The sequence below is a fragment of the Alexandromys fortis genome, unplaced genomic scaffold (genome assembly GCF_014885135.2).
Source record: "Alexandromys fortis isolate MF-2015 unplaced genomic scaffold, M_Fortis_MF-2015_v1.1 scaffold_89, whole genome shotgun sequence".
Classification (NCBI taxonomy): domain Eukaryota; kingdom Metazoa; phylum Chordata; class Mammalia; order Rodentia; family Cricetidae; genus Alexandromys; species Alexandromys fortis.
Window position 1 is genome coordinate 3,435,938 of NW_026067973.1, and position 17,928 is coordinate 3,453,865.

Consider the following 17,928-nt stretch of genomic DNA (forward strand, 5'->3'; position numbering starts at 1 on the left):
TATATTGCCTGAAGATAGCAGCGTCCATTTTGGGATGTTGTGCATTACCCATTAGTTACCAGCCTTCTGCCTAAGAAAGATGGACAGGATGGGCTTTTATGTTGCTCTACCGAGGAACAACTGCCAGTCAAGGACTTTTTGGCAGTTGGATAGAATCTCATTTTAAAGCAATAACACACTCAGAGTTGTATTCAAACACTGAGATAAATGCATCAACCTAAATTCATGGTTTTGTTTTTTTTTCCATGTAGCTGCTAATTATTGAACATAACGAGGCTTATTCATAATTTCTTTTCTCTTGCCTGATAGCCATAATCCTGTATTTGTGCTACTGTCATCCCCATGGTAACAGACTAATGTCTGAAGCATAAGATTATTAAATACAGAGCAGTACATTAAAATAATGCGAAGGTTCTGACTTACAGAGAGACTTTCACACTGGGGCAAACTTCAAAAAGGAGAATACTTACACAAAAGGCAATTTACTTGGCCAGTAATGTTTAGTATTCACGTCGCTATTATGGAAGAGATTTGTTTGAATTATAGCCTCTTTCTTCCCAGTCCGTCATCTCCTCTGGCTTTGCAGCCAAGTCTTAATCTGGCATTTATGATGTCAGCCCGTTGCCAGGGGAGTTATTCTGTCACAGATGTATTGTGACTTCAACGCGTGGTAGAAGCAGAGAAGAGAACTGCCAGGTTAATCTTGGGCAGATCTGGTCTGCAGTGTAGTGGTCCCTTTACCTTGCATCTTCAGAAAATGTTTAGCTAAGGGATGCTTCGCCAATGGTGGCCCATCATAAATGTTGTTGAAATGACCCAAAGTGATAGAAGCCAGCATTGGGGAAAATGCATTCCATATCCACTTAAAGTCTTCAAACGTTGTCCTGATTTGTTTATTCTGTGCTGCAGTAGTGAAGAACATCCATTTTTGTGGCACACAAATCGATAGCCCACTCTTCATCTGCTTCTCCTGGGAAGGGATTTGAGTCAATCTACTGTGGCTGCAAATCTTAAGAACATACTTCCTGCCTTGTACCCATTGTCCAGTCTACCATGCTTGGTAGCCATGGCCCCAGTCTTCACCCATGGTTGTGCAAGCTCTGCCAAACCCAGAGGTGTCTTTGAAGCCAATTTTTGTAGTGTTCATAAGCACATTTACATTATGGTCTCTCAGGGGCTCCATCATCTGGTATCTGGGACATTCTCCCATTTGGATGGCATAAAAATAATCTGACTCTTCCAAAGGAGAAAAGATTTCTGTAGATTTAAGCTAAGTGCACAGGTTGTGCTGTGCGCATGATGAACGCTTTGACTGTCATGGTCCATACAAATGGGATACATACACCAGAAGTGGTTTCAAAAGCATAGAAGTGGAGGAAGAGTTTGAGGGAAAAGAAAATGCTGTGTGGTGAGGAAGAGATCTAGGCTGTGTTTAAGTAGTCTGGGTAATTAGAAAATTAGCTCCACCAAGTCTTTGCATTAAAGTTGAAATTACAGGGTCTAGGAAGTTTTCTTCCACTTCCTTCCTTTTCCATCACTGAACGTTTGTAATGACCTTTGCCCTCTTCAGAGAGGCACTGTGGTAGTGAAGGCTAAGCAAACTGTTGTTCTTCAAACATCTTTTTCTAGGTACTGCCAATTTGTCACCTTGGAGTCTGCATGAGCTTGTTTTGGGTTTGTCATAAGATACCCTTTCCCTTCTGTTCTGGCTCCCAAATCAGTATCCTTTCTAAAGAAGCGCATGTCAGCAAACTGCCATGTACCTTTATAATGATCTTTTCAGCATTTTGTTGAGCAAGCTTCCGAAACTGCAGTGTGTGCGTGGAAATGACTTTCTGTACAGAGAGGAGAGATGTATGCATTGGGTTGGTGATTATTTACTTCTCACTGCCTTTAGTTTCTCTCTTTAACTCTCAGGGCTCACAGTTATGGGAAGTCTCCAACATGAGGAAAATTTGGTGGGAGGTGGGGGAGCATCAAGAAAAAACAAAAGCACTGATTCTTTATTTCATTCCAAAAATCATTACCTAATAGTTTTGGAGATGCTTTGTCTGGGCTTTTGGATTCTCCAAAATAATCTCCAGGTGACGGTATGCAGAGCAGTTTGTCTGGTTGCAATTTTCTGTGTTGAAATTCTGCCCATTGAACTCAGGGCAAGTGAACACAACATGGGTGCATCAGAGTTCCTGCATTGGCTCTGACCCTCCCTGCTTCATGGAGATTCCCCCCAGAACTCCCATTTCCTCTTTCTTGAGTTCATGCAATGAAAATAACCACACCATTCTGACATGGCATTTTGCTGTCTCTCTTCTAGAATATAAAAGAGATGATCATTAATTCTGACTTTTCTTTTTTTCCCACATGATTGTCTTCTTTCAAAATGACTTTAGGGCTGGACAGATGGCTCAGAGGTTAAGAGCACTGGCTGCTCTTCCAGAGGTCCTGAGTTCAATTCCCAGCAACCACATGGTGGCTCACAGACATCTACAGTGTGATCTGGTGCCCTCATCTGGTGTGCAGGCATACATGCAAGGAGAATACTGTATACATAATAAACAAGCAAACTAATAAATAAATAAGTGGCTTTACATTTTTAACAACTTTGAATTACAGCTATGAAACAAAACACCAATGAGCAGACATGCAACAACAACAGACCCCACAGGCTGGTAGGGAAAAGCGTGGAAGTCCATGCTAGAGACTTGGCCAACACCGCAATCTGAACCTTTCCTTTCTGACACTGGGTGCCACACCACACACCCTCTCTGTAGTGTGCTCTGCTTCCATGCAAATTGTCTCTTTAAGCTCTTCATAAACGATGTGACGGCATTAAAAGCACAGTTTACTCGTGTTCTGTTTTTCAGAGTGTAACTAACGCTAGAGGAGATGAGAACAAGTAGATTTCTCCATCTCATAAACCAAGTCCTTTGCAATAAAGTTCTGACTAAAACTTAGCGCAGCCGGTTTTCATTTATCTTGGTTATTGCTTTTCACGTGTCTCGTGGTTCTTGTAAACACAATTTTCCCTCTGGAGCTAGATACAAAGCAAAGGTTATAAAGAGAAGTGTTGGAATCTGAGTGTCTTGCTTCAGATGTTTAGCCTTAAGAAATATATTTGAGCTTAAAAGGAAAGTAATAGGTTTGCTTGAATTTTCTTACTTTTGCTTCACATTCTCTTTTACCAAATCTATGGCTAGCCCTGAAAACTTGATTTAGACGGAGCTCGAGGTAATTCCGTGAAGCTGTAGTGTCGGATGGTGGCAGAGGATGTGCTTGCGTTTGTTGATGCTGCCTTGTGGCCTCCAGTGAGCATGTGCAGATGTTAAGTCCAGATCTGGATCTCAGAGCACCTCCACCATTCTGTGTTGTTTGCATTTGCTTAGAGCCTTCTGAAGGACTGCCTGTGTGGAAAAGAGCCTCCCTGAGCTTGCTAGGATTTTCTTCTCCCTCCCTAAAGCATTTTGTTCTCCCTCCTGCCTCCTCTCTCTCCTTTCCTTGCCCCCTCCCTATCAAGTTTTGTCTTTGCCTCATGGATGATCTGGTGACTCTATTACTGACTGATCGCTGAAAAGTCAAATTTTTATCATTGATTTCTAGTTTATCGTCAAGGTAAAAGAAGGAGCTAGCGATGTAAATGCTTTTAGTTTTCCTTTTTGCTTTGTGTGTTTAGGCATATGCAGGCGTGAGTGTGTTGACACCAGGGAGTAGACTGCTGTCCTCCCTCAGGAATGCTGCCATATTTTGAAACAGGATGTCTTTCTTGGCACGAAGAGCTGGCCTGACTGGCCAGTGAGACCCCAGAGATCTGTTCTTCTCTGTCTCACTAGCACTGGGGTTACAGGCTCACACGTTGCCATGCCTGGACTTTTTATGTAGGTTCTGGGGATTGTGCTCTGGACCTTGCTAGAGCCCTTTCCCCACTGAGCCTCTGCGCAGTGCACACCCCACTTTTCATTTCATTCTTCTTCCATGGATGTGTTGCTTAGGAACTGAAACTAGTAAGATTCCCTGTCTGCAAATTTCCTACTAGATTTTATATTGAATTTGAAAAGAAAATCTTAATAATTTGATTCTGCATAAAATGGACCCCGTGAAGCTGTTTAGAACTGTCTCTTACTTTCTGTTACTTTTAATTTAAGGGGAATGGAGTTTTCTCTTTCTTAGAACAAGTCTATTTTTTTTCAGCTATTGTTAATATTTGCTCCCTAAGACTTTATTTTCTAATATTTTATTCCTACTCTTGATAATAATGACAACTTTGAGAGTATATTTTATCCTAAATTATGAAATCTCCAATTTTTTCTGATTATAAAAATAAACATGTTACTTTAATAAAAACCAAATGCATAAAAATATCTCATCGCTCAGGCATCCTTTAACTCTTTATATAGGTAAGAATATCCTTGAATTCTCTTTTTAGAAAGGGAAAACAAAAACAAACAAAAATGGCTGCCACTCTGTAGCCCTGGCTGCCCTGGAACTTGATTTGTAAAAAAGACTGGCCTTGAACTTACAGAGATTGCCAGACCTCTGCCTCCGGAGTTGATGGGCATTGCACCACCACTGCTCAGCCAAGACTTTGAGTTCTTGATTGCCCTGTGCCTACTTTTGAGACTTGCACTGCCTTGTTCTATGACAGGAACATTTCTACTTTCCATACACTGGCTGTGATCAGATTTCACTTTTGTTCATTTAACATTGCAGTGTTCAGAATTACCCATCTCTGCAGCAGTGCTCTAGGCATACATCTGAAGGGCATATCATTAATTTCCTGATGTGTATTAATTGATTCTACTACTTCTTTACTTTTTAAACCTGTACATTTCCTCCAAATTTTGTTCCTGTAAAGAATGCTATGTTGAACATCTTTATGTTTGATTTTTGCCTATAATTCAAAGATTTCTGAAAGTAAGGTTTCCTTATCCAAATACGTGGGTTAGAGATAAGGACATTATCTTGCCTTAGATTACTGTTTGATTCCAAATGGCATTGTCTAAAATGTTTTGATGTTGTTTTGAGTCAAGATCTCCGGTATTTAGGCTGGACTCCAACTCACTATGTAGCCCAGGATGACCCTGATCTTTTACTGTATCTTCCTGGTGGGGCTAGGATGATTGTTTTAATTTTACTTTTGACTGGGAATAGCTGTTCTTTGCTGTTGCTGTGTTTGGGAATTTTCATTTTTTAAAAAGTATATGATAAATGTACAGGGGAAATGTAATTTTATTTTAATCTGTGTTTGTTATTGATTATATTATTGGGGAAGTTATTTTCCTTAAGTATTTATTAACCATTTTCTCTTCTTATGACTGCTTAAGTCCTGTACTCAATTATAAATCAATGGTTAAGAATTTCCTTTGTGCATGTGTGTGTGTGTGTTCATGTACTGTAAATGGACTTTTGAGAGTGAAGATAATAGCTGTTTATTTATTCTATCATGATATTTAAGAATTCTGTGCCTAACTTTGGTCTTTCCAGCTCTTTGAGTAATCCTTAGTTTGCTAAATGGTCTGTTCATTTAACAAACATTTATTATCTACTGTGTGTCTGGCATTGGGGTGTATTCACAAACTCCTCCTCCCAGAGAACTTCTGTGGTTGGGAGGAGGTAAGCAATGACCAAATGTTATAATAATATAAGGATAAACTACTCCGTATTTTATGGGAGATGAGATCTGTGGGAAAATAAAACAGGGTAAGAGGGACTGGGGAGCTAGGGGGAAAGGTGAGCACTCAGTAGTAGCCCCAACGAGACTGATGTTAGAAGAGCCATTCTACTTATTTCTCTTGATTTTTAAAAAATCAGATTTCGTTTGTGTTATTTGGGTTTTCTTTTTGTAGACAAGCCAATACCCAGACACCTGATTACTTTGCTGCAGGGTTTCTGATCACTCCTCCTGTCCAAGAGCTTGGGGACATGCTTTTCACTTGGCTTCCCCAGCAGCTACAACAGGATAGATTCTTCTGACTGTTTAGGTCAAAATGTGCATAGCTATAAAAGAAGTTGTGCATATGTAAGCTAAGTGTGGAAAGGGAAACATTAAACAGGAATGAGATTTGTTTGTCATTTGTCAAAATTATTTGTCTGCCTTGTCATAAGGACACCGTGCTTCGGGGGAAAACAGTAATAGTGATGGGGGTTTAAGCTAATTGTTAATGGATGTGCAAATGTCTGGATTTCTCCCATCTTCCTCCTTCCCTTTTACCTTTTTTCTCCTTTTTCTTCTTCCATTGCCTGTGTCATTTTAGAAGCTGCTAATGTCAGCGGCTGTTTCTTCTCTGGCATAACCATTGCAGTTGGTTTATGGTGCTGTTTTCCAAGGCCATTCATGTTTCAGAATGGAGCTGGGTTGCTTTGCCATTCATCACTCAAGTCTGAAAGACCATTGTAACCATTTTGCTGATAAAGAACATGAATACACAGAAGAAACAGCAGTAAACTACACAGCCTGAGAGTTGTGTTGCCTTCAAAAGGAACACGGGTTAATAGAGGAGTTCTTTATTTTTGTTCATTCAGATTGATGAATTCTCTAAATTGTATGTCTAATTGTACTCATTTTTTTCATAGCATAGCGCAGACAGGTTGTATGATTTTTAGACACTAATGCACACTGGTTTCTTTTACAAGTTTGGAGACAATTGTTGATTCATAAAACCTGACAGGAACTTTGGGTAATTGTCAATTGTATGACTTGTTCTATGCATTCCTATTGCTTTGTTATCGGCAGTCATTAAATGGATTCAATTTGAAATCTGAATGAGAAATTAGTATATTCTTATAAATGTGCCTCACATAAATTTTAAATGAAGCATTTAACTTTTTCGTCCAAATCAAGTTGGCAAAGGAATTTTAATTATTTCATTGGCTGAGTTTATGAGATTCGGTTGAAGTTGAAGATTACTCAAACCAGAGTACATTAAGAAATAAATATAATTAAATGCTTGCACTGGTGTGTATGTGTCTTCAACAGGAACTGGACTGTAGCAATTATTTAATCTATCAACTTCCTTTTGTTTCGTCACACATGGCGCCTGGCTGTTTTGGCAGTGACAGTGGGGGCCTGTTGCAGTTTTCCTTTCTGTTAACCAAACCTTTACACCTGGCCTTTACCACCTAGTTTAAGGAGTGATTCTTCCCCTCTGTCTCCCCTTCAGATCCTACCTTCCTCTTTTTGTCCCCTTGCCCCTTCTTTCCTCTCACTGAATGTCACAATGAGTGAACTCTTTGTTGAGACAGGTACTCATGGCTCTTTTTAGTAAGACAGTATAGTTCAGCTTGACCTGAAGAGCGCCATGTCTGCTCCTTCATGAGCACCCTGCTGTTCTTCCCCCTTCTTAAGATGTCTTGTGACATCTTATTGTCTCCGGATAGCCTAGATGTCAAAGCCCCAGGACTGGGATGATTGTATGATAGCACTTTCTGGACAGGACAGGGATGCGGCACATGTGAACTCTTAACAGGATGCTTACAACTGTGAAGGCCACACCAGCCAACCTGCCAACATGGGAGGAGGAAAATTTCCTAAGGCCCCACCCTTAGGTGAAGAGTTACAAGCTATCTGTGTTGAAATAAGAGCGGCGGGGCTGCGTCCCCGGCACCCGGCCGCCCGCATGGCTAGCTTATGCCCCGAAATAATTACACGGAAACTGTATTCTTTCAAACACTGCCTGGCTCGGCTAGTTCCAGCTTCTTATTGGCTAGCTCTTACATATTGTTCTAACCCATTTCTAATATTCTGTGTAGCCCACGAGCTGGCTTACCAGGGAGGATCTTAACCTGCGTCTGTCTGGAGCGGGAGAATCATGGCGACTCCTTCACTAAGCTGCTTTCTCCCAGAATTCTCTTCTGTTTTCTCCACCCACCTAAGGGTTGGCCTATCAAATGGGCCTAGGCAGTTTCTTTATTAGTAAGAAATCACTCCCACATCATATCTGTGCTTGCAGAAGACGGGAATAAACCGTTTTTTTTTTTGTTCTTTGTTTGTTTGTTTGTTTAGGAGATCACCCCAAGTGTGTTTAGCTCCAGACACATTCAAATAAGGGAATACTAGCTGGACTCAGAAGATTTGTGTGTGTGTGTGTGTGTGTGTGTGTGTGTGTGTTTGGGATGGTTGTGAACAAAATATAACAATAATTATAGAAGAAGAAGAGAGGGAGTGGATGGGGAAGAGAAGAGTTGGAGTAGGAAGAGACGATGTAGATGCAAATGCAGTGTTTTTTTCCTCAAGTCTTTGGGAAAATCAAAAATAAAGGAAAAGAATGAAGAGGAGGGAAGCGCCAGTACCTGTGAATGTGAAGTCCACATCTTCGGCCCTGAGGAGAAGTCAGCTTCCTAATGTGGCTTCTTTCTATGCTTTGTTTCCCATTGTTGGGACCAAGTAACTCTAGACAGCTGGGCAGTCACAGTGCCGCTGCTTATCTAGCAAGCAGGAGCTTCTTCCTATTTACTTTGAGTTGATATTTTAGGAGGAAGTTGATTTTTTTAATTGTAACATTATATGTTTAGAGTACAGAAAGAAGGGGAAAGTGCTCACAAACCATTTCCTGAAGGGGGTATCCAGTGTTGATATTTTCCTGAATTTCTTTCTAGATTTCTCCGTGATTAATCATGGTCATATTGCAAATGCCATTGATCCAAACAGTGTTGTTTTCTCCTTGACCATATATTGTGTTTCCCACTGTAGTCAGTTCTTTCTAAACACATTTAAAGACCTTGTTGTTTTGTTGAATTCACACGAGACAGTCGAGATAACCATTGTGCTAGTTAAGAATACATGTGCTTTCAGACTTTTTGTTCTCATTAACAGTACTGTGACAAATGTCATTGTGTACATTTACTGGACACATATGCAATGCTCACAGAAACAAGGTTGAAGCTGGCAATACTGTAAATATTATTTCAAAGTCTCTAGGTCCCGCGGAAGGTGACATAAAGACACAACAAAACTTTGTGTTGGAAGCAGTGTTTTAACCGGGAAAGCCGTAGCACAGAGAATGTCAGTATTTCACTGTCATTGCCTCACCTGTCAAGGCATTGCTGCCCCTTGCCTTGTCCTCTCCAGCTTCTTCCTCTCTTCCTATTTCTCTTTTAATGTAAACCCCTCCTGTGAACCATTTGAAAATAAGGTGCGCACATCAAGCCCCTTCGCCTTCAAATACTTCAAAGTATATTGCCAAAGAGCAATATTTCCTCACTCGCTTATAACACAATGATTAGATATAGGTGCTTAAGCGTAGACGTGATAGAATTTCCCCGCTTGATCTCATAATGTCCTGTACAGCATAAGCTCCAGTCTGGAATAACACACTGAGCCAGGTAGTTTGTCTTCACAGTTTCCATGTTTGAGTCTGTCTGTCAGAGTCAGCTTCCCACTTCTTTTGTGCAGAAAGTCCCCGTTTGGGTTTATCTGATGTTGCAGTCTGAACAGGTCAAGTCTGTACTCCTGGTCACAGTAACGCTTAAGTGGAATTATCTTTCTAAAAGTACCATGCCAAGAGATCATAGTGTCTTTGTGCATTGTGTTGGCGATATTAATTTTGTGTATCTGGTCAAGGCCTCGTTTGATTTCTCACTGTATATTGAATATATTTTCTCACAACAGGTGAGTAAACACATGTAAATATATCATTCCATTAAGATTTTCCTCTTTAGATACGACATTCATCCATGGTCCTTGCTTGAACTTGTCTTTCCTGCAGTGGTTTTGCAACCTTAGCACTTACCAGCATTTATTAGTCAATAGCAACCATTCTTTGGTATTGAGGACATACAGGACACATATTGACGTAAAGGACACACATGTACCCTCACAATACACATACATGCACACATGTGTGCGTTGATACACATGGGTGCCCACACCCACACATCATTTTTGCCCTTTTTTTTTTGATATGGTGTCTCATTTTGTACCCAGAATATCTTCCTGCCTCAGCCTCCTATATATATATGGGGGGAAATACAAGCGTGTGCCACCATCTGTCAGTAGACCCCATTTTTAATGATTTATATTAATGCTGCTAAAATTATTTAGGTAGTCAGACTGCTCCAGACTGAAGCAGTAGGAACCCATTTGCCTTGGTTTTCGTTTCCTTTTTGACTTGCTCCTGCCTTTCTTGGAAGTGTAACTTCTTTCTCTTGGCATGAAATGTCTTAGACTCATTTTGTGGCTCATCTGTTATGGCTTTGCAATGAAACATTCTCTGAGGAATTCTGGTTCCTCTTAAAGGACAGCAGTATTAGAAATCATTATTAGGGTACTAGATGTTACTAACTGGGGGTTCCCATCTAGGCTTCTTTAGGAGTCAGAAAAAATAATGTATGCATACACACACAAACACACATTTTAGGAATCATAAATCCACACTAGTACTTCTAGTCCAAGTTATCTCTATAGGGATTGGTTTTTCTCTCTAGGTTTTAAGATTTATTTTTGTTTAGTTTTATTTTTAATTATGTGTGGATTTGTGCATGTGAATGCAAGTGCTCTCAGGGTTCTGAAGAGAGTGTTGGATTTGCAGGAGCCGGAGTTACGAGCATTTGTGAGCTTCTGGCTTTGAGTGTTGGCACTTGGGTCTCTCTCTTGCAATAGCAGCATGTGCTGGAAACTGCAAGTCACCGCTCCAGCTTCTCTTCAGGGTGTTACTCCGCTTCCTCGGTGAAATCCCCAGCTCCTTACACATTTATCCAACCTTGTATCACATCTAGTGATAGGCTCAGAATTGCTTTACCCACGTCAAAATAGAAACCCAGCACCTTAAAGCCTAGGGTCTATTTGCCGTATGCCTCCCCTGAATGAGAATATCGAGTGAAATGCTGGAATTCTCACTTTGGTTCTTTCTCTTTCTTCTCCCTAGAGGTTAGGTATTAACTTAAAGCACATTTGTGTCCATTTACTTCCACTTGTTTTCAATTTGAGGTTGTTATTTTCCCCCAATTCTGATTTATTAGTTTTGTTCTTGGTATATGTAGATGAGTCCGATGCTTTCCGAGGTCCATATTACATGATAAAAATGTAGAGGAGACCATTTTAGATGAAACAATCCTGAACACATACTGCTGCAAGTTGATCATTTGTTAAAAGGGATGATTTATTCTCCGAGTTAAAATTACTACCTTGTTTCATTCTCTTAGATATCTCTCTTCTTACTCTTCTCCTTCCCTTCCCCCTTTCTCACTTTCCTCAGTGTACTTCTCAGGACCTGAAAGGCAACACTTGATTATTGCAGGCAGCCTTAGATTTTTGCCTCCGGCTTTAATTATTTCCTACCCCTGAGGTTTAACTTTGCAAACATCTTTGAATGATAGATATAGAAAGTATGTGCTCTTTTCAAGAATCAAGCTCTGGATTGCATCCTTTCAAATACTAAGGCATAGAATGTTTCCTATAAAAGACGAAGATAAGCCTTCACTCCACATAACATGACTTTGAGTCATGATGGAATAGCTATGCTTTCTTTGTTATATTTGGAGGTTGTGACCACTGCCCATGTGATATGGTTGCATCTGTGTCTTGTTGTTTATAAAATGGGGTTTATGGAATGATGGCCTCACAGAAGTTAGTCCCAAATGCCTTAATGACCTGCCAAGTAGCTCACTTGTAGTGGTGCTCCAGCAACGGTCTGGATTTGCAGAATTAAAGGCAGTAACAAACTTCTCAGTTGCTTTTTTCATTCTAGCAGGTAATTTCATTAGAGGTATCGGATGTAGTCTTAATAACTGAGCGTGCCCAGTTTTATCCTTTTCTTTTATAGGCAGTCTCAGTACAGAGACAGATATGGAGTGTTATATAACACAGAGACGATAGAATTAGTGAGGAGGGGTCTACCAACCAGCTTTGCTTCTGATTTTGTTGCTTGCCTGTTGTGCCTCTTATAAACCAAAGTAATCAGGCATGCATATGAAAAGGAGGCCATCTTGAAACAGCTGACCACATGATCTCGGCCAAATGCATGTAAAATCAATGCTTTATTTATGTATATTTGCAAGTTTTCTGGTTAGTTGTGTAAATTTTTGATACAGTCAATTATTAGCAGTTTGTATGCTCAAGGTGTCTATTTTTCTTTAATCTTTTACGTTTTCCTACCCATAAACAATAACAAATTATCCAGGCTTATATCAAATAGACTTTGTATACATTCTAAGGTAAACAGTCAATATAAAACAGTTTTGAAAATGTGTAAGCGAATTATTGAGGTGATCCTTAGAAGCGCTTCCCTTAGAAGGGTCATGTTGATGACATTGGCTAGTCAGCACTAATCTCCACTGCTCATTTTAGCTGGGAGAGACATTAACAGAGACCTAACTTAAGAGGCTTCCCACACAAGAAAAGCTCGGAGACAAATCTTCCATGTTTGATTCAGGAGCAGCAAATTCTTTTTATACAATTCGGTATTTTTAGCCTGTCATGTTGTGATCCTCTTTTTCCCACCTGCATTTAATGTGCCATTTGTTTCTTCCCTGTTCTTTTGTTTAAAAAAATAATTTTTTTTTAGTTGCAATCCCCTTCCTTTCAAAGCACATTTAAAGAAATGAATCTATGCCGTTCAGTAGGAGGTAGGAAGGAAAATGAGTGTGAATGTGTGTTTTCTGTGAGGGTTCCGAGCGCAGTAATAGGACCTTTTAAATTCTACTGTACAGGGAGGTGAGTGATCCATCAAAGGCACAGTCTTGGATTTGAGTCTTCTATTTAGATTAGGAATGTTAAGAAAGATGGATGGCAAATGTCTTTTAGCTGCGTTGTCCCCAAAACATGAAATGAAATCTAAAGACTCTCAAAGAAGGTTTCAATTACACTAGCAAATGACTTGAACAGGGATTGGGGAAGGGGAGGTCATGGGCCAATGGAATGCCAGTTGTGGATTTATATTGTTCCAAATGAAAACATTATTTCCATTAACCCCTTTCCACTGGCACCTCCACCAGAGTTATTTTCAGATTGTACGTTTGTAGGTGTTAGTCACACTTGACGGAAATACCTTATCACCGCCGTGGATTGCGCAGCCTTTCCACGGCTGTATTTTCTCCCTGTCCATTGCGCAGCCCCAGCTTGCGTCTGGCTAATCCTCTAGAGGTGCTTGGGAATGCCTGTGTTCTCCAGACTCAATTTTCAAATGCAGCAGTAAGCTACCCGGTTGTAAAGAACATTTTGAAATGTTGTAATTAGCAACAGGATGAATGGATTCTGATTGTGCTTTTCTGTGATAAGCTAATAGGCTGCCAGATCATACTGTGAGCCGGACTTGGGGGGCGGGGTGTGGGGAGGTGAAGGGGAGTGACTCTAGGTTTAAGAACAACTCTCAGTGAATTTGCCCTTAACTGTCAAAGCGGGCTCTGGTGTGGTTTTTTTGCCCTCTCATGGCAAGTAGTGGAAAGAGTTGGTAAGCAGAGGATAAAACCTCCTTGTTGTCATGAGCTTGCTATAGTATGCACTCAGGGCAGGCACTTTAAAAGAGCGCCATTAATTTGAATAAAACAGGAGAAGGTAGGTACTTTGTACATCCATAAAGCACTGAAGGGGATAAATCCAATTATCTGTTCAATATTTAATGGCCATAAAGTTAAAAATTTTAAAGGCAGTACCTTGGAGACTGCTTAGTCAATTCTGTCCATATTATTTTTGACATTCAAAAGTCAAGGTAGAATAGCCATATCGATGGCTGCGATCGCTGTGCTGGTCTGCTGCTTTAGTGGCAATGACCCTGGGGTTTGTGTTTCTCCATGTGGATCATCAGTTGCTGGGTTTGTAGAATCTGTCCTCCAGTCCATTCAGGAAACATGGGGCTCCTGAACTTTTAGCATGCTCCTTTTGTTTAAAGTCTTTGCTGTTGTCTCTTGTTGCCAAGTGTAACTAAAGACAGTGGTAGACAAACAAGTAAAAAACCTAAAAAGGCAGGGTAAAAGTCCACAGCCTAGATTCAACCACTGCCTTTAAAGAAAGTAGAATTTCTTTACTATTACAAGTATTCCCATCTGAGGAACTCTTAGAAATGCCATTAAACCCCAGTCCTGTCTTTATAGATGCTTTATACATCCTGTGCTTTTTCTAAGCTAATGGCGGGATAAGCAGTTAATAGCTTAGTTCCTCCAGATCTCTACTTAGCCTTATGCAGGTGAGCTCTGCTTTAAGTGTGATCCAGAGGTAGTTGAAAAGCAAAGCTTCTAAAGAAATCGATGCAGTAGCCATGGTCGGAATGGATGTCAATATGACAGAGTGATCTTGGGATATGGTCTTGAAGCTATATTCATCTTGCCTATTAGCTAACACAGGAACCCAATGAGCCATTAACAAGCTCTCACCTCATATGAAGAAGCAAGGCCCGCTGTGTCACTGCAGTATCCCTTCTTATTCTGTTTTCTTCCTTTGAATTGTATATCCTTCAAACCCCCTAGCCCCAACCTCTCTGCCCTTTGCTTGCTGGGCACTGGATCCTTTCCATGTGGTTTCGATTTTTTTTTGTAGCATTTTGCTATTTACTTTTAAACTCGTACTATGTATAGACAAATGTTGACACGAGACAGGTGTACTGCTAAAATGTGTTGAGGGAACCACACAGACGGCCACTCTGAGGGAGATTAAAGAAGCAGAAGTTAGTGTACTGCATGGCTTCTGAGGAGATAAGAGGCCCATTTTGTCTTAAGATGCACCAGGTTGTGAAGACGGACCTGCCTCTGTGGGCTTCTTTAAGGCACCAGTGTTTTTCCCAGGGAATATATACAAAGCCTTTTTCTTCCTTTGCTATTTTGCTACCAATCTCCCTTGAAAGGGAGTGTTGCTTTGCTCTGCTCTATTTTCAAATGCAAATTCAGCTTATTCCTGTCGCATGCAAGGTCTCTCAGGATGGTACTCACTGCAATCTAAAGCCATTTAGCTGTCCTGGATCTTATAGTTTTAAGTAGATTGTTCCGTGTCTTGCTCCAAGAGTCTTCAGTGATTTGGCTGTAAAACCAGCAGAGACCTTTGTTTTCTCAGTTTCCCGTAAAGAAAATGAAGGCGAGAAAATAATGATTTCCTGGATAATTCAAAGAAAAGATTTAACATACAAATCCCTAACATGCTACCGCACAAGGACTTCCAAATCAGCTTATGACACACTCAGCACGACAATTGTTAAACTCATTTACTTTAAAAGAGCTTTTATATGTGATCCATGTTGAAAGAGCCAAGAGGAGTGGTACCCAACACCACATTTCTGGACTGACACATAACCTTCTGTGCTCCTTGCCTGAGCTGTGTATTTACTCCTGATCCATACAGCGCTTGGGCCTCCAGCTTTTTGAGAGCAGACACCCCATCTTCAGCCTTTCATATTCTCAGAACATCTTTCTGTTGCCAATATCATTTAGAGACTATATCTCTTTTAAGTTTACTTATTTATTTTTTCCACTCAACCTTATCTAAATCAGTGTTGGCTGTGAAATCACAGATTTGTTGGGCTGTATCTTTTTATATGTATTGAGATTAAAATCCCAATTATTAAAATTTATGAAGCTTATTTATGCGCCATTTGAAATCCCCTCACATGTATTGCATTAGAAACACTGTCCTAGCGTGCTTTTGCACATTGTCGAGGTTTGATGAACATTGTGCAATTATGGGAGGAGTAGGAATAAATTCATTATGTACTCCCATGTATCAAGCCCTATTTTCAGTAGCTTATGCTTTTTTCTTTAATCTTTATAACACTAGTGAGGAAGGTGTTCCTCAGTTTCACACAAGAAAATACAAGTGCAAGGTAGTTGTGGTTGCTCAACTCTGCACTGGGGAGGCTGAGGCAGGAGGATTGCTATAAGTTTGAAGCCATCTTAGGCTACATGGGAAGTTCCAAGGCATTCTGGACTACACAGTGAAACCCTGTGTCAAGACAACACCAAGGGAAAGGACAAAAATAAAAAATTAAAAAAAAAAACCAACAGAAGCAATGAACAGTTGAGTGACCTTCTCAAGGTCAAATAGATAGCTTAGTGACAATTAGAGCTAAAGACAAGAAGCTGAGTCCTCTGGGTTTGCTCTGCACTTTCTTTGGTACGTGCTGCTGGTTTTCAGTAATTAGTGAATTAACTGTGTGCGTTTCCCGAGCAGTCTGCTATACTGATGTTAGTTCTCAGTGATTGGAGGACTGCCACTGCAAGTGGTATTTATAGTCTGTGATTTGCCTCTGGAATTGCATTTCTCACCGTTCTGAAAGTGTTGCCACCTCCTTGGAGGGCTTGGATAAAAGAGAGCCTCTTAGCACTTCTAGGAGCTGTACGTTCAGTTTTGATTTTTGAAAAGTTTCACAAGAGTTCCCAGCAATTACTAAGTGTGTGAGTGTGTGTGTGTGTGTGTGTGTGTGTGTGTGTGTTTGTGCGCACGCACATACACATCTGTATGTTGAATCCTATTCCTCTCCTATTCCTTGGAGGCCAGAAGAAGATGTTGGTGTCCTGCTCTGTCTCTCTCTACCTTATTGTCTTGAGGCAGTGTCTCTCTGAACCTGGAGACTGGCTAGTAGTCAGCAAGCCTCATTAACTCTCCTCGCTGATCCTGACAGCACTGATGTTATAGGCGCAAGAGGCCATATTAGGCTTTTTATGTGAATCCTAGGGATTTGAACTCAGGTCCCCATGCTTGCACAGCAAGCTCTTTTACTGGGCCATTAAATGCAGTTTAGATTATCTTAAACTTTGAAGGTAATGTTTCCAATGTGTGTGGATGCGATTCAAGTCACCGTCTAATGCTAAATGGATTCAGAGACCCTCGTTACAATCTTCTATTTAATTAATTACCTCTAACTAAGGAGTCTCACTCCTTTAAATTGTCTGCCCCCCAAAACCCATAATCTTTTCAGATTAATTTCTTAGTTGTCTCTAATGAGCCCAGGCTAGACTTGAACTCTATGCAGCCAAGATTGATCGTGAACTACTGGGCCTTCTGCCTCCATCTCCCAAATGCTAGGACTGTATGTCATATGCCACCATGTCCTGCTTTGACATTGTCATGGGATTCAATACTTCCTTCAACTAATTTATTATGGTGGTAGAAAATAAAGTCTTTAAAAATATTGTTTGCCTAAAGATAAATTTAGAAAATCTCTTTGCCCTTAAATCATTTGGTTCCCATTTCATATAATCATTAGGCTTGTGTTTTCACTCAGCTGGATGGCATACCCTGAGATTGTTTAATGGGCCCACTTATGCTGATGGATGGTGTAATATTTTGAGGATCGCATACAGTTGCACTTTAAAGAGAATAATTGGGACTGACACGTGAGGGATGTGACTTGCTGGAGTTGAGCACTGAAGCCATTGAAGCTCAGGTTTGAACTAACTTCTCTTTAGCTGCCAACAGACCCTTTTATACTTCCCTTTCCCGTGATTATATTCTTCTTGGTTTCCTGTCTGACTTAATTGCCAAATTTACTATACATCTTCCAAATCATGGGAAATGGGGAACTAGGCAAGCTGCCTGCCTTTCTTTTTGAGTATAAGGCTGCTTGGCTCCTTTCGACTTTGAATAGGGAGGAGCTACTGAGCCCCAAGAATCATAGTCGAAACCCAGCATTGTCATAGGCAACTTCCTGTAGGCCCTTCCCATCCCATCCACCTACTACAAATCTGTTGCATTTCGATATATAGCTTATACTGCAAGGGGAGGTAGGGACTACAATTTTTAAATATCTTCATTGTAAAATTAATTGGCACCTTAAATAAATAGTATTACGTACACTGTATTTTATGACATACATACCAAAAGTTTCACAGTGGAGTTGTATCTTGTATGTTTATGTCAATAACCTCATAAAGCCTGGAGAATGAAATGAGCCATAATCTCACTTTTAGTCTCAAAAGGTGACGTTGATAGAGGCAGTGACCACCTGGTCCCCCAGTGCTGCCAGTGAGTAAATAATGTCGTGTAGCCACACAGTTTCCCCTTCCTACTCGAGGGAG

General features: G+C 40.5%; 1 protein-coding gene and 1 long non-coding RNA gene across 4 annotated transcripts in view; one reads left to right on the forward strand and one right to left on the reverse strand.

Annotated features, from left to right (window-relative positions):
• Positions 1–8,407, reverse strand: part of LOC126509998 (uncharacterized) — a 752,051-nt gene extending 743,644 nt beyond the window's left edge. Inside the window, exon 1 of the long non-coding RNA XR_007594298.1 lies at positions 7,761–8,407. This is a non-coding gene — a long non-coding RNA (uncharacterized lncRNA). The remainder of the gene's footprint in view (positions 1–7,760) is intronic.
• The window catches only part of Cadm1 (cell adhesion molecule 1), a 326,297-nt gene that overhangs the window by 107,700 nt on the left and 200,669 nt on the right, over positions 1–17,928 (forward strand). The gene's annotated exons all lie outside the window — the stretch shown is intronic.